Source organism: Pipra filicauda, unplaced genomic scaffold (genome assembly GCF_003945595.2).
Source record: "Pipra filicauda isolate LSUMZ 115617 unplaced genomic scaffold, ASM394559v2 scaffold306_size1276767_pilon, whole genome shotgun sequence".
Taxonomy (NCBI): domain Eukaryota; kingdom Metazoa; phylum Chordata; class Aves; order Passeriformes; family Pipridae; genus Pipra; species Pipra filicauda.
Genome location: NW_024104428.1, coordinates 409,241 through 422,367, shown reverse-complemented (window position 1 = coordinate 422,367; position 13,127 = coordinate 409,241). Strand labels below are relative to the sequence as shown.

The following is a 13,127-nucleotide window of genomic DNA, read 5'->3' as shown; positions in this document are numbered from 1 at the left end:
GCCATTCTTGGTGGAAAAGTCATTAAAAGCTGAAACCACAGTCTGCTGTCAGCAGAGAGGGCTCTTTTCAGAGCCTGCTTTTCAGAGCCAAGTAAGGTTGTGCACAGTCATGTTGTTTTTGAAGGGTTGCAAGCCACACTATTTAACCTGCTTCAAGTCAATATGTATGACCCAAGGACAGCTGGATACAGGAACACACACATGTTATGTGTAGAATAAAACAACTCCTTGCGGAAATATTGTTAAGGCTGCAAGTTTACTACTGAAGATGCATTTGATGGACAGCAGATGTAAATCCCTGCCTCTGTGGATTTCAATTGCCTGGCATAACTTCAGCTTCTGAAGAACTTCAGTTAAACTGCTACAATTTTTCTAGCTAAGAAGGACCACAATCATTTTCAAAACCAGTTTTCCCCAAGCCTTCATTTTGCGTATTTATACTGAAAGCCCTTTAGCAGATGGACCACTTACTACCGTATTTTTTGTTCATTACAAGATGGGTTTCTAGGCACTACTGCAGCAGTACAATTAGGAACAAATAACCACTCCAGGATAATTCTATACAGACCTTCATATTCATGTTTTTGTACCTCAGACACCATCACAGCTAACGCAGCGCACCAATTAATTAAGCTACTGGTTACAGCCACTGAGTTACAGGGACATGGTGAGGGGCTGAGCCCATTTATGACATATGTCTGTAGCCTCCAAATCATACAACTGCTTTATGTTTTTGAAACATAAATTGCAAGTGTCAAATGTTGGTGTTTATGTGTCGTAAAAGCAGTGAGGGAGAAAGTAAAGATTAAAGTCCAGAAACAGCAACATATCCACGCTGGCAAGCAAGAGCAGCAAAACTGTCAATTTTCTGTCATTTCTTTTTTGGGTCAGTCAAAACCCATCTTCCTGAGCAGCATCTCAGCATCTGGCCATCAACTTTGTTGCCAAATGGTTGATTTCTTTTATTTTAAATACCTGCCTGAATCCACACTGGGTTTTTCCGCTCTTTCTTGGTTTTATGTAACTGATCAGTGGAGTAACTGCTAATTAATAAACTCTGCAGGCAATGACCAAGATAACTGAGGACATGAAGTTTAAATATGGGTTTAATGTCTCCTCCTGGTCAAACATTACATTTTTGATGTTTTAGGGTTGCCTATTTGTAAGTTATAATAACAAAAATTAAACTCTTTACTGATGCAATCTGCCTTAACACTAATCATATTTAAGCAGGCAATTCCTGATTCTGGTTTTCTTTTTTTTTTACCATCCTGCTGCTACTGTTTTAGATACAGTTAAAGGGATAACGGGTGTGTTTGTCCAGCTTAGCAGTATACATATTTGTAATTTAAAAACAAATCCTGTTTCAAAGTAAGGGAAATACTATTCTCATAACTGACCTCGGAGACCTGGACATTTGTTTGCCTGGTCAAGTAAATATCAACTCACTGAATGAGTACAGAACTAAATCTAAATTTCCAGCTTGGTGTAGGGTCAGGCAGAGATCTGATTAACACTGCCTGAAAATTTCCATCCCAAAGCCCTGTTTCTATACTGTTCCCTACTCTCTAAGCTAACCTTAAACAGCTCCTTGATATTTCAGTCTGCCCTGGGTTATTTTTTTTAAGCATAGAAAAAGAAAGAAGAAACATTTCGAGGAAATATATGCTAGAAAATTTTCCAGCAGACATGTTTCCAGAGGCAGACATAAAAAAGTGAAGTTGTCTTGCAAATGTAAAATGTCTGTAAATGTTTTTCTTGACTGAGAGATTCTAGCAGACTTTTATGACCTTGACATTTGACGTGGGATGACCTTGCTGGTGAAGCACGTGGCCTTGAACCCCTTTGTGGAAGCTCAATAAATCTGAGTTACCAAAATACAAAATATCTTAATGTGTACGGGCTTTACAGATTTTTGACAACGGAATTCTGCCAAGAATACCAATGTTAGGTTTTGTTTACTCATAGGAAAAGTACAAGGCATTGTGTTTCCATTCCATTTCCAGACCATTGGCAGTCTCTTAAGTGCTCCATCATGTCTGACATGTCAGCAGTGTGATTTCAAAGTATCCTGCTCTGTCAAATAACTCTTTGTTAGCAGATTAATCTTTGCAAGCTACTGCGGGTTAGAGGCATATCAAGAAATCCAGTATTTAGAATAAGTAGTATTTTCAATTGTCTGCCTTTCATAGAGGTATTGATCTTTCTTTCCAAGGACCTGAAAGACCCCAGGGGAAAAATTTCTAATGATAGGCTCAAATAAAACCCAACACACTCCTTCAGGACAACATTTACATGCAAGCTTTGATTTTTATGGATTATAGCCCTCAGCTGTCATAAGAGACAGGACTTACAACAGCACAGACCTTTTCAAAAACTCTGCAGCAAGGACTCTCAAAGCATGGAACAGCTATCATGCAGAGGAACCCACGGGGGGATTTGCTATCTACTAAAGTAAAGTTGACCAGTTTTTCTCGAACAGATCGTGCTACCTGTTCCCCTGCACCAGGGACACTGCAAAAGGTATTTACACATGTTAATCTACTCTATGAATTTAAGTGGGTTTTTTTTTCCTTTTTCTTCCCTATGTTTCTGGTAAACTACTGAAGTCTTCTTCTGAAGTTCTGGTTCTTCTTGAAGTCACCAAGTGCTACTAAGTGAGAAACTTTCATGCACCTGTTGTCTAAGTTTTTAAAATTGCCTAAATTTTGTAGCTTTGTTTGGTGGAATTAATCTCACCTTCTTTTATAAGTCTGTCTAATCTAAAAGCAATCTGTGTACCCTTTGGCACCTTAGGCACTAATATGGGAAAGGAGTAAAGTGACTACTGGGGTGAGATTGTGCTGATTTATTTAGTGTAGATGCCTTACACCTCATGAGTGGTTGCTTCTCTCCATTACTGCAAAAGGAAACTTGGGAGTGAGTGGTTTAGGTACAGTTGTTTACCTCTGGTCAGATGAATCCTACCCTAAATTTGCAGGTTGTAAGTGTTTAATCTTCGTCTGAGAAGAGCAAGGGATGTGTGACAATTTTCTGCTGGGAAGTTTTTATTAGGTGTTATTAGGTGTTATTATTATTATTATTAAGACAGTCAGCAGAAATAGATTCCAATAAATTCTAATTGATTCTAATACAGAATTGTCCTGATATTTGGTATCCTAAGAATCCCACATTTGAAAAAGAAATAGATGTTTCTTCCCTGAAGCAGACTGAAGTGCAACAGAAAAAAAAATTATTACTCTATCTTAAGTCCTGCATAAAATCCCAGATTTGAGCATTTTTCTCATTTGTCTGCTGAGCCTTTCAATAGCAAATCTGCTGATCTTTGCTGTACCAACCCTGTCTGCAATAACACAGCTTAGTTTAATTGAGCTAAACATGTTCAGGTGATGACAGTACCGTGTTCAGAACAGGACACAAACTTACCACACATATTGTAGTTATTGTTTTTAGAAACACATTTTAAAATCTGGACGTTTCCCCCCCAATTATCGTATTTTACTGACATTGCAGTAACCTGCCTTCCCTTATCTGCAGTGTAAATGACCCTATTCATTTGTAGCTAAAATTGTCCTCCCTAGAGTGCACTGGCTTCAGGAGAATTACAACTTGCATGATTTCAGCTGATGGAGCCTGCTGCAGATATATAAACTGAAGAAGTAACATATTTCTGGCAATACATGATAAAAGAAGCACTTGGCAAAGGTCAGCTTTTCAGATGTCTGGTGGAAATCTCATTAAGCACAATCTTCTGATAGGTCCTCTTCTTCTGCCTCAGTGTTTGTACCAATTGTCCTGAATTTCTGATTGAAGTGCAACATCTCTGTGACTTTGTTAACTTCAAGTTCGAAGGTCCCAGTATAATTAACATAACCTCAAAGTCAAATTTAGCAGGTAAGAATTTTGATAAAACTCTTTGAATGAACTCTATTGTATGAAAGTAAAACAATTTTTAAATTATCAGTCTTTCTGAATGTAGCTAAGGCTGGTAAGATTTGACTGAATGTCAGGCAAATTCCTAAATATTTGAACAGAAAAAGCCCTGCTAAAGCTATTATTCTGTAATAATGGAAGCAAATATTATGCCAAAATGAAACCCTTCTGCAAGCAGGGCCTATCTTAATTTCAGTTTTCCATTTTAAATCCTAACTTTTGCCTACCCTGATGATTACTTGTTAAGCTGCTGTCAAAAGAGTGTAGGTACAGAGATCAGAAATAAAAACAAACCGTCCAAAAGCTGTAATGAACTGTAGTTCAGTGCTGAGGCAAAACTTATGACTACCAGCATTTTTGCTGCCTACAAACTCCTGTTGCATAGTTGAGCCATCTACAAATAGCTAATATTTATGAGGTGATATTTTGTGTGGACACCATGTAATGAGTTTTCAGCTGACAGGCTGATATAAAACGAAAAGATGGAGACAGCAGTAAAAAAAAAAATAATTTTGTATATTAGATATTACACAGTGAGATGACAAGCTCATGTCTCTGTCCTGGTGAAGGTGCTTCTACAGGAAAACAAAGTTCTTCATGGCCTTGAGGTTTCTTCCAGAGCATATTTTGTTCTCCTTACATGAGCAGCCATGTGTGAGCTTGATAGGCTGGCTCTAAAAATCTGCATTATATTCCCCTTTGGGAAAGACCTAAGGTCTTCATTTAAATTTTAGAAGATTCTGTGTGTCTACCTGATTTTCTGACCTTGTACTTGTTCAGGATGCTTTATCCCAGATCCCTGCCTTACAGAGCTCACTGAACCCTCTGGGGCAGCGCAAAGGTCTCTGGATTGAGGCGACTGCCAGGAGAGTGGGCAGTAAAGAACATGCCAGCTCCAAAATGCTGAGGGTTGAGTCACACAGAGTACTGCAGGATTTAAACTCTGTGGCACGTGGAGCTGCTGTACAGAAGAACTTGTGTTGTTTGTTGATCAGCATGAGCCTGGACAACGCTCCAACCACAACTCGGTAAACTCCAGTCAGTTGTGCTGTATCGAACCGAGAGGAAAAAAAAAAGCCCTGCAAGATTGAAACCTAGAAATAAAACTAAATATAATTTGGGCAGCTGAATGCCTGATATGTGTCCCAATGGAGGAATTATCCAGCATGCATTCTTCTGGACCACCCTTGGCCTAAGTCATAGTGAGTATCTCCGAAGATCACGAAGAAAAAAAAGTTTGGAGCACGTTCAAAGGCAAATAGTTGGTAAATATTTACGTGGATTACCAAAGACAAAGTAGCCCACCAGATGTCGAAAGATGCAAGTACTTAATGCATTGGGAAAAAAAATATGCAAGAATATCTTGTACTTTTGGAATGCTGCTGTGGCAATGTATTTCAAGGACAGAGACTTCACAAGCAAACTGCTGTCCATTGAATCAGCTTCAGTCTCGGCCTTATTGAGGTATATGAAATATATGAATAGTCTACCAGTGTGCCAGTAATTTAAGTGATAAATGCTGATAAGAACTTTCCTCCTTCCTGCCTAAGCTTTACTCAAAGTCTTCCATTAAAATATATAATTGAGTACCTAGACAGTTGCATTTTGATTTGCATCTATTGCCAACACAATATATCTTTCAGATAAGCCTTTCATGCATTACTTTCAATAATAATGTTTTAAATTAAAAGACTGCTTCCATCAGCATAATGGAACAAGACAGCCAAGAAAATAGCTGTGTGTCTGAGCACAGAAATTCATTAAAGCAGGAAAAAAAAAAATCCATGAAACAGCAATGATAATGGGAAAAATACTGAGCCTCAAAGATAACAATACTGAAAGAAGAGCCTGCATTTAGGGCTTACTTCATGGGAGGGGCTGTTTTCTCTTTCTAGAGGTTTGTTTTTTTTTTAATTCTGAGAAATCAAATAAAATTTTGGCAACTCAGTCACTTTTAAGCTGCCATAGGCACATGGGATTTTACTAGCACAAAACCTGTTGCTGATAGTGACATATGGAATAGTCCATTATGCTGCTTATGTAAGTATTAGTATTAAGGATTTCTGTTCTTCCAATACTAAGAAACATACAATTTAATAATGACAAATATCCCTGCTCAAAGAAGGCAATTTAATGTAATCAAGATGATATGCTTTCTAATTGCCCTCCTGGTCTCTATTTAAGATGCAGACTGTAGATGTGTTACCGATATTTATCTTAGAAATAAGTTGTCCTTATAAAGTCATTTTCTAAAAGAAGTATTTGAAAAGAGGCTGTTCTCCTCATTAAATGCTTTTACCTTCCCCAGAGTATAAAGTACTTTCATAGTGAGTGCTAATGAGACACATACTCGCCTCTCAGTTGCATTCTCTCTTCCTCCTCTACGTTATTTCTTTTCTTCAGCAAGTCAAGGCAGTGTTAAGCGAGAAAACTCATACCTGTCTGCTTGTTCTCTGCACCCCTGCCTGTCTGCTGAGCTGTGCTGCTGCTTTTGACAGGCTGTGGGAAGTCAGGAACACTGAGAGGGTTTACAGGAGAAGCTGACACCCTGCATACATCCAACCTCAGACGAGTTTTATGAATCTGATAGCTGGCTCCACTGACTATGCAAAGACAAAAGGTTCTGCCTGGGACAGAACAACCCGTTGCCGCTGGAGCACAGATGGTATGAAAAGTGCTTTATATGACACAAGGTGCTAGAAAATGTTTGGCTCTCTACAGTGTGCTGTCAAGGCCTGTTTTCTTTAAGCTACCAGTCTGTCATTGTCTTTTGGAAACTAGCATGCAGCCAGCAAACCCATTTCCATCAGAACCAGTAAAAGTTTCCTTGTTTATACTTCACTTTCATTTTCTCCCACCAGGTAATTTCTCTCTATAATGTCACCGCAGGTATTATAGCAGAATTAATGAATAATCAAAATTTCTCTCGTACTAGGTACAAAACAATAAATAGTAAGGGAGGAAGTAGGTTTTAAAAACGCTAAGAGAAAAGGAAAGAGAAGCTTTCAAACCAAACATTCCCCACACCTGAATCTGCGGAACTTTCCAGATACAGCGTAAAACTCCTCCTTTTCCCTGTTTTGGGTACAGATGTGCTGAGAGGTACTAGCCCCCTACCCGCCCTTGGTTCAGGTGCTGCTAACTTTGATAGCTGAATTCAGTGTGGGCCAGAGCACACGTTTCATGCAGCCCGGCACACAGCTTGTGGGCTAAGACTTGGTTAGAGAGGAAGAGCATCAGCGACCTTGCTGTCTTCTGAAGTCTTGACAGTTCTTCTGCCTTGCCCACGTGAATCCTGTTACGGATATGAAATGAATCTCTCCTGGTTTATGATGCATCCTTTAGCCCCCTTTTTGAAAACTAAATTAGGCAGCACTGGGGTGAGGCCACAGGCCAGAAGAGCTCCCATTTAGCTGCTACCTCCAGTATCTGGTTCATTCATAGTCTAGTTTGGCAGTTGGAGGAAGGTAAAGGCCAAGGTAAAATCCAGCATGGAAGTATACATATAAAACAATTTTGGGAACTTTGTCTTTCTGTATGCCTTCTCCATGGCAGCAGGAAGGCGTTGTAAAGGTTCAAACTGGCCAATATTCTGATCTACTTTTCACTAAAATCTTTATGTTTCATTAACATTACCATGAAACAATTAGATGACTTCAGTTCAGTCGATTTTACAGTTACCCAGTGACCCTTTTTAATTATTCTATCATTACAAGCACTGTAACCTTGTCTTTGTCCCTCTCATTGTAAGACTTTTAAAGTGCAACGTGCCATGTCTTTCATACACCCAGAGTGTGGATGCAATCCTGAGGAGGAGGGCTCTGAACTTGTGTAGATGTAGGTGAGCATGAGGAGTGCTGAACATGGGAAAGCATCAGTGTTGAGGATCTTTTTCTTCCTCTAGCTAAAAAGTAATGAGATTAAATACCTCAGGAAGACTCTCTGAATGTCAAATGGTGGCACATGGCTCTACTCCTGTCTCAACATGTACAATTTTCAGGTCCACTTATGAGCAATCATACCTCATGTGCCTTTGCTCAGGCAACTAATTGACTGCTGAAGATTTTAATTTGTTTCTTGTTACACTATTATCCAGATGTCTCAATATTAAATGACAATTTTATCTCCTGATACTGTTGCAGGAAGTTTTACCCTTCTTTTTGAAAATATTTTTGTATTCAAACCAATTGTAAGTGCTTTCTGAAACGTTATCGTTAAGCTGTTGTACTTGAATGACTATGGGAAACAAGGACTTTGGAATTTCATCTTTGTTGTTAAAAATCTACAATTAGGTGCTATGAAAAAGTCACCTCTTTTTGCAGAACTGCATGTGGCAAACCCAGAAATAAAATCAAGCACACAGTGGCATGAAATGGCTACAGGCCAACACAGAAATTGAGAAAAGTCTCACAAAATATCTGTGATGAGCTGACATCAAAAGAATTTAGGTTCAGCTTGGCACTAAGAAATTTGGTTAAGCGAGGTAATGAGCACTGCTGTGCTTTTGATCTTCAAAATGTCTTACAAAGGTTAAGTCTTTAAAATATATCCGTGAAATGAAGCGTTATATTGGCACCATTGTTCTTTTCCCCCTCAGTTAAAGTAGATGTTGAGTGTTTAAATGTCCATGGCTGTGGAGAAGGTCAGATCTAGTACTGCAGACTAAGCTTCTTCTGCAGTGCCTGAATTTCTCAGACTGGGCTGGACATTCTTCATTTATTCAGTCATCCCTGGTTGGCCACTGCTCTCCTTTTCTTGAACTGATTGTCCTCTCTGACATCTTTTTCCTGGCTAGTCTGGAGCTTTCCACTGCACCACATGCACTCAGATTGCCCAGGTAAGCCTGCAATCACTCTGCAGGTCAACCTTCACCAGGCTGCCTTTCCCTGCCCTATTACTTTGGAGTTTTTGCAGTGCAGACTTTTCTCTCCTTCTGCACTACCCTAAGGAAAGGTCACTCTCACAGAGCTCAGTAAAACCCTCTATTCAACACACTTTGCAGAATCCCTATGGAAGACCCAGCTGAATGAGTTTGTTCTTTAAAGCAGGTACATCGCAAACACGTGTGTAGAGTCTCCATGTATGAGGGTAGAAAGCAACTCACCATCTCCTGTGTTTAGAAGCACCTTGGAAAAGCTGTGTCTGGGAACTGGACTGGAAGTAGGAATTAAATCACCCTTAGCAACACTGGATACTGCCAAAAACCTGTGAGAAAGCAAAAAAATCATAATATCGACTCTGTAAATGACAACAAATGACGTCTACTTCAGAAGAAGGAAAAAAATGTTCAGAAGCCCTAAACTAATATTCAGGATCTCTTCAAATAACAGGGAATCATTCTTTAAAGGCTTAGAGGCCAGTGTCAGGAAACCACCGGGGAGTCCACAGAAGAGCATTGCTGGCGATGTCTGAAATTCCCTGTAATGAGCTAATGAACAACTGGCAAGTACCTTGCAGGATTTGACACTCCAGAAAGTGGAAGGCAAGAAATCGAAAAACCTGCCCTGTTCTTTTCTGAAGATAAATGATCAGTTAGAGGAGAAGGAGGAGGAAGCCTGTGCTGTTTAGCCAAGCCAGCAGTTCCAGGGTATCTCATGCTCTCAGCACCCGAGTGCATCTGTCAGGTGCTAATTGTCGACTCCCACTGACTGCAGTAGGAGCCCAGGGCACTTGGCATTTTGCAGTATTAAGCTGCTGTTATTAAGCTAAAGACAGAAACACACCAGTGTGTGCAGTTTGAACTGCAAGGCATTGTTTCTTGGATTCTCAAAATAATACGTTTTTTTTTCCTTTTTTTTTCCCCTCCAGTTAGCAGTGTCTCAGAGTAAGCAACTGCCTAAAGAAGAAATATAATGCAAAAGGATATGCACTGTGAAGTCTGCACTGTGAAAAGCAGAAATACATCATTCTACCAAGAGTAGGCTGATTTAATTTTAAATACAAAATCTTTAAATGGCTAATGTGCTTAAAATGTAGAAAATCAGATAACAAAAGCAGTTCTTGTTTCAAAGTGGAAGAGCAGTCACTGAGAAAAATGAATAAGAAGGCAAAGTGACAAATAAGGAACTAGCACTGATTTTCGGGGGGGGGGGAAGGATTAAAAACTAATAATTTTTCACACATTGTCAAATAATATGGTAATTTATCCAGAATATAATTATACTACTATTTGGCTGTGACCTGCTATCAGATGAGTTCTTACAGCTTGAAGTGCTCTGGGCAGGTTTTGAGGATGGTTATAGACCTGTTTTTTGTACCACTTGGCATTGTGGCCACAATCCCTGGAGGTGTTCAAGAAACAGCTGGGCATGGCCCTTGGTACTGTGGTTTAGTTGACAAGGTGGTGTTTGGTCAAAGGTTGGACTCGATGATCTTGGAGGTCTTTTCCAACCTTTATGATTCTATGGGCTAGGCTGGGATAGCAAGTGTTTTGGTTTCTTGAGGTTGTCAGTGCAACTTTGGGAAGCCCAGGTTTCTATTGCTAAAGGAAGGGCAAGAGCCTTCCTGCCAGGGAGGCACCCTGCAAATCATGAGTTATAAATCAGTGTTGTATGTGTTGGAAAAACTGAAAAAGTATAAGCTCTCAGTACTTTTGTACCCATGCCTCTGCTAGACATAAGACTTATATTTTCCAGAAGTTAGTCTCCTGCTCAGTACAGAGCATTAACCTTCAAAATGTAACGTATTGGCAGCGATAATAGAGTTTAAAAAGTAAAACGAGTGTCTGTGCTCCCTCTTTCCCTGCTCTCCTTTGTAATTCAGATTTCTCTCTCTCTAGGCAAGGTCAGGAAGGACAGAAGGTAGAGAGGCCATCGTGACCTACTATGGGAATATGCAGCACTCAAGACATAATGATGTACTTTGCTGTGTCTTGTTAAGCATCCAACATATGATCATCAATAACTGATCAAGGTAGAGGCAGAGTAACCCTTTTCTCTGGTTTTCCTTGGAAATTGTTATTTTAATCATTGTCTCCATTCTTTTATCTCAACACGCTCCATCAGATGTGACAAAACCATGTTCTGTGTGAGAATGCACAGGAGCTGGGATAATTTCAGGGTGATCTTAAAAAGATTTCCATCTTAAGGGGTGAGAGGAGGGTAAGCTGGCTTGAGACATTGCATGTTACGTCTCATTCCCAGATAAGAAATTATAGGTATCAGAATGTCTAGGTAGCACCTACACACCTCTGAGATTTTGGTTGGCCTCTCTAGACAAAAAAGAAGTCTCTGTTTCTTTGCAAACTTGAGGTTCTTTTGGTACATGCCTTACCCCTACAGTCTATCCTTTGCCCATCCTCCTTACCCTCCAGCTTCTGCACCTTTGCATTTTCATCTTCATCTCAAACGTGTTTGCAAGCTCCTGGCTCTTTGCACTCAGGCCATTCCTAGTTGCATTCCCTTTTTCTCTCCTGGTCCTCTAATGTAAAAAGGAATATTCCTGAAATGTATGTGTTTATTTAGTCAAGGATTTCATTGTTGGCACTGCCACCCAATGACTTCACTTTTGTCTGAATGGGGAATGAGTGTCCTCTGAAGGGGATCTGGAGGCCACCTGGGTTCTTAGATCACCATTTGCTTCTTGTTATCTAGCTTGGAGTGCTGCCAGGCATTCCTGTGCAGACAGATTTGCAAGCTGCCTACAAGCTCTTGAGAAGACCTTGTCTGCATGGGAAGGGAGGATGGATGTGGGAGTCTTTGTTGATGAAACAGCAGCGTGGATGTAGCTGTTGTACCTCATCATCTGTAATTATCATTTCATTATCATTACCTTATCATTTTTTGTTTAATTAAAATGTATGTGTGCCGGACCTAAGGGTTCAGCAGAGGAACTGAACAGACATCTCCAAGGTGAATCCTACACAGCTGGCAAGTAAGGTTCCTATGGAATTAGGCTTTCTTTAAACTTTCCAAGAACATTCAAAAATATTAGTAACGCTCAATGAGCGACTGAGATTGATTTTAGAACAGTGATTCCTATAAACTGAGGACAGAGAGCAAGACATTACGAAACCACAGAAATAAGGACTTTTTGAACTGTTGATAAGCTAGTTACAATAAGAGTAATTTTTGTTATGACAGAACATCCCCACGAAAAGGGAAAAATTAGACAACTGCCCCAAATCCTATGGACTCACTGTTTTGTTTAATAAACATAAGCCAAGCTTTTAACAGATTAGCAGTGTTTTGTACATATGAGAACTTAATATTTCTAAATATAAACAAACTTCTTTTTAACCAACATAAAATCATTTCCCATCTGCTCAAAGTCCTAGTAATCTCATTTTATGCATGGCAGCAACGTCCTTTAGGAAGGTAGTCCAGCCAGAAGTAATTCTGGACCTGCCTTCATCTCTGTAGCACATTTACTGCTTCCATCACTTCTCAAGCCTCAGGGTACTCCTGCTTCAAGCTTCAATATTTATTACGTCAGTTTGAAGTCTGCCAGTAACCAAAAAAGCAGAACTACCAGTTGCAGCCCTCCTTTCCTAGCAAAGACACTGATATTATGAGAGCTTTGGTCTTCTGAAACATGGTGGGAAAAGCCTTATGAGAGGGGTGGAGTACAAAGGCAAGCTTTTTTTTGTGGTTAAAAGTAGCATCTGCGATAATTCCAAGACTAAAAGTGACTTTCTTACCGTGTGGAGGATGCTAAATATGACTTTTTAAAATGGTATCTTGCACTAAGGTAATTATGGGAGACAAGCAGCTTTGCATGAATCAAACAGCTGTTTTAAAAGCTCAGCTGGCAGCATCATTTGCTGTCAGGCAGACGACCTGTGTTCAGAATCACACACAAATGTTTGTCTCCTCAAAAGCCAGCAGGAAGTGTAGGTGGCATAAAGAAAATGACAACCCTACTGCAAAGGCAAACAGAAATCTCTCTGTGGTCTTGAGCTGAGTTTGTGTTTCCTGTGTAAAAGCTGCAAGGAGTTAGAAGCAGATAATACTCCCTCGAGTTGTCTTGACGTCCACAGCTGGATGAGAACTCTCTTTTTCTTTAAATTTACAGTGGCTGCATTGGATATTCTGGAAAATGGTGGATCAGTACAGTCCTATAAATCCCAAACACATACGTGGTATAGCTTTTCAGAAATAACTTACAAAACACCCTTCCATAGGAGGAAAAGTCCACAATAATGATAGCACACTGACAGTGCAGTAAAGAGGAATTCATTATTCTGACTGCAGGGG

The 13,127-nt window shown here is 39.8% G+C and overlaps 1 protein-coding gene across 1 annotated transcript in view; it reads right to left on the bottom strand.

Moving 5' to 3' along the window:
• Positions 1 to 13,127, bottom strand: part of HTR1F (5-hydroxytryptamine receptor 1F) — a 109,023-nt gene that overhangs the window by 51,253 nt on the left and 44,643 nt on the right. The window contains exon 2 of the mRNA XM_027719196.2: positions 9,038 to 9,138. The gene's annotated coding sequence lies outside the window, so the exon portion shown is untranslated. The remainder of the gene's footprint in view (positions 1 to 9,037; positions 9,139 to 13,127) is intronic.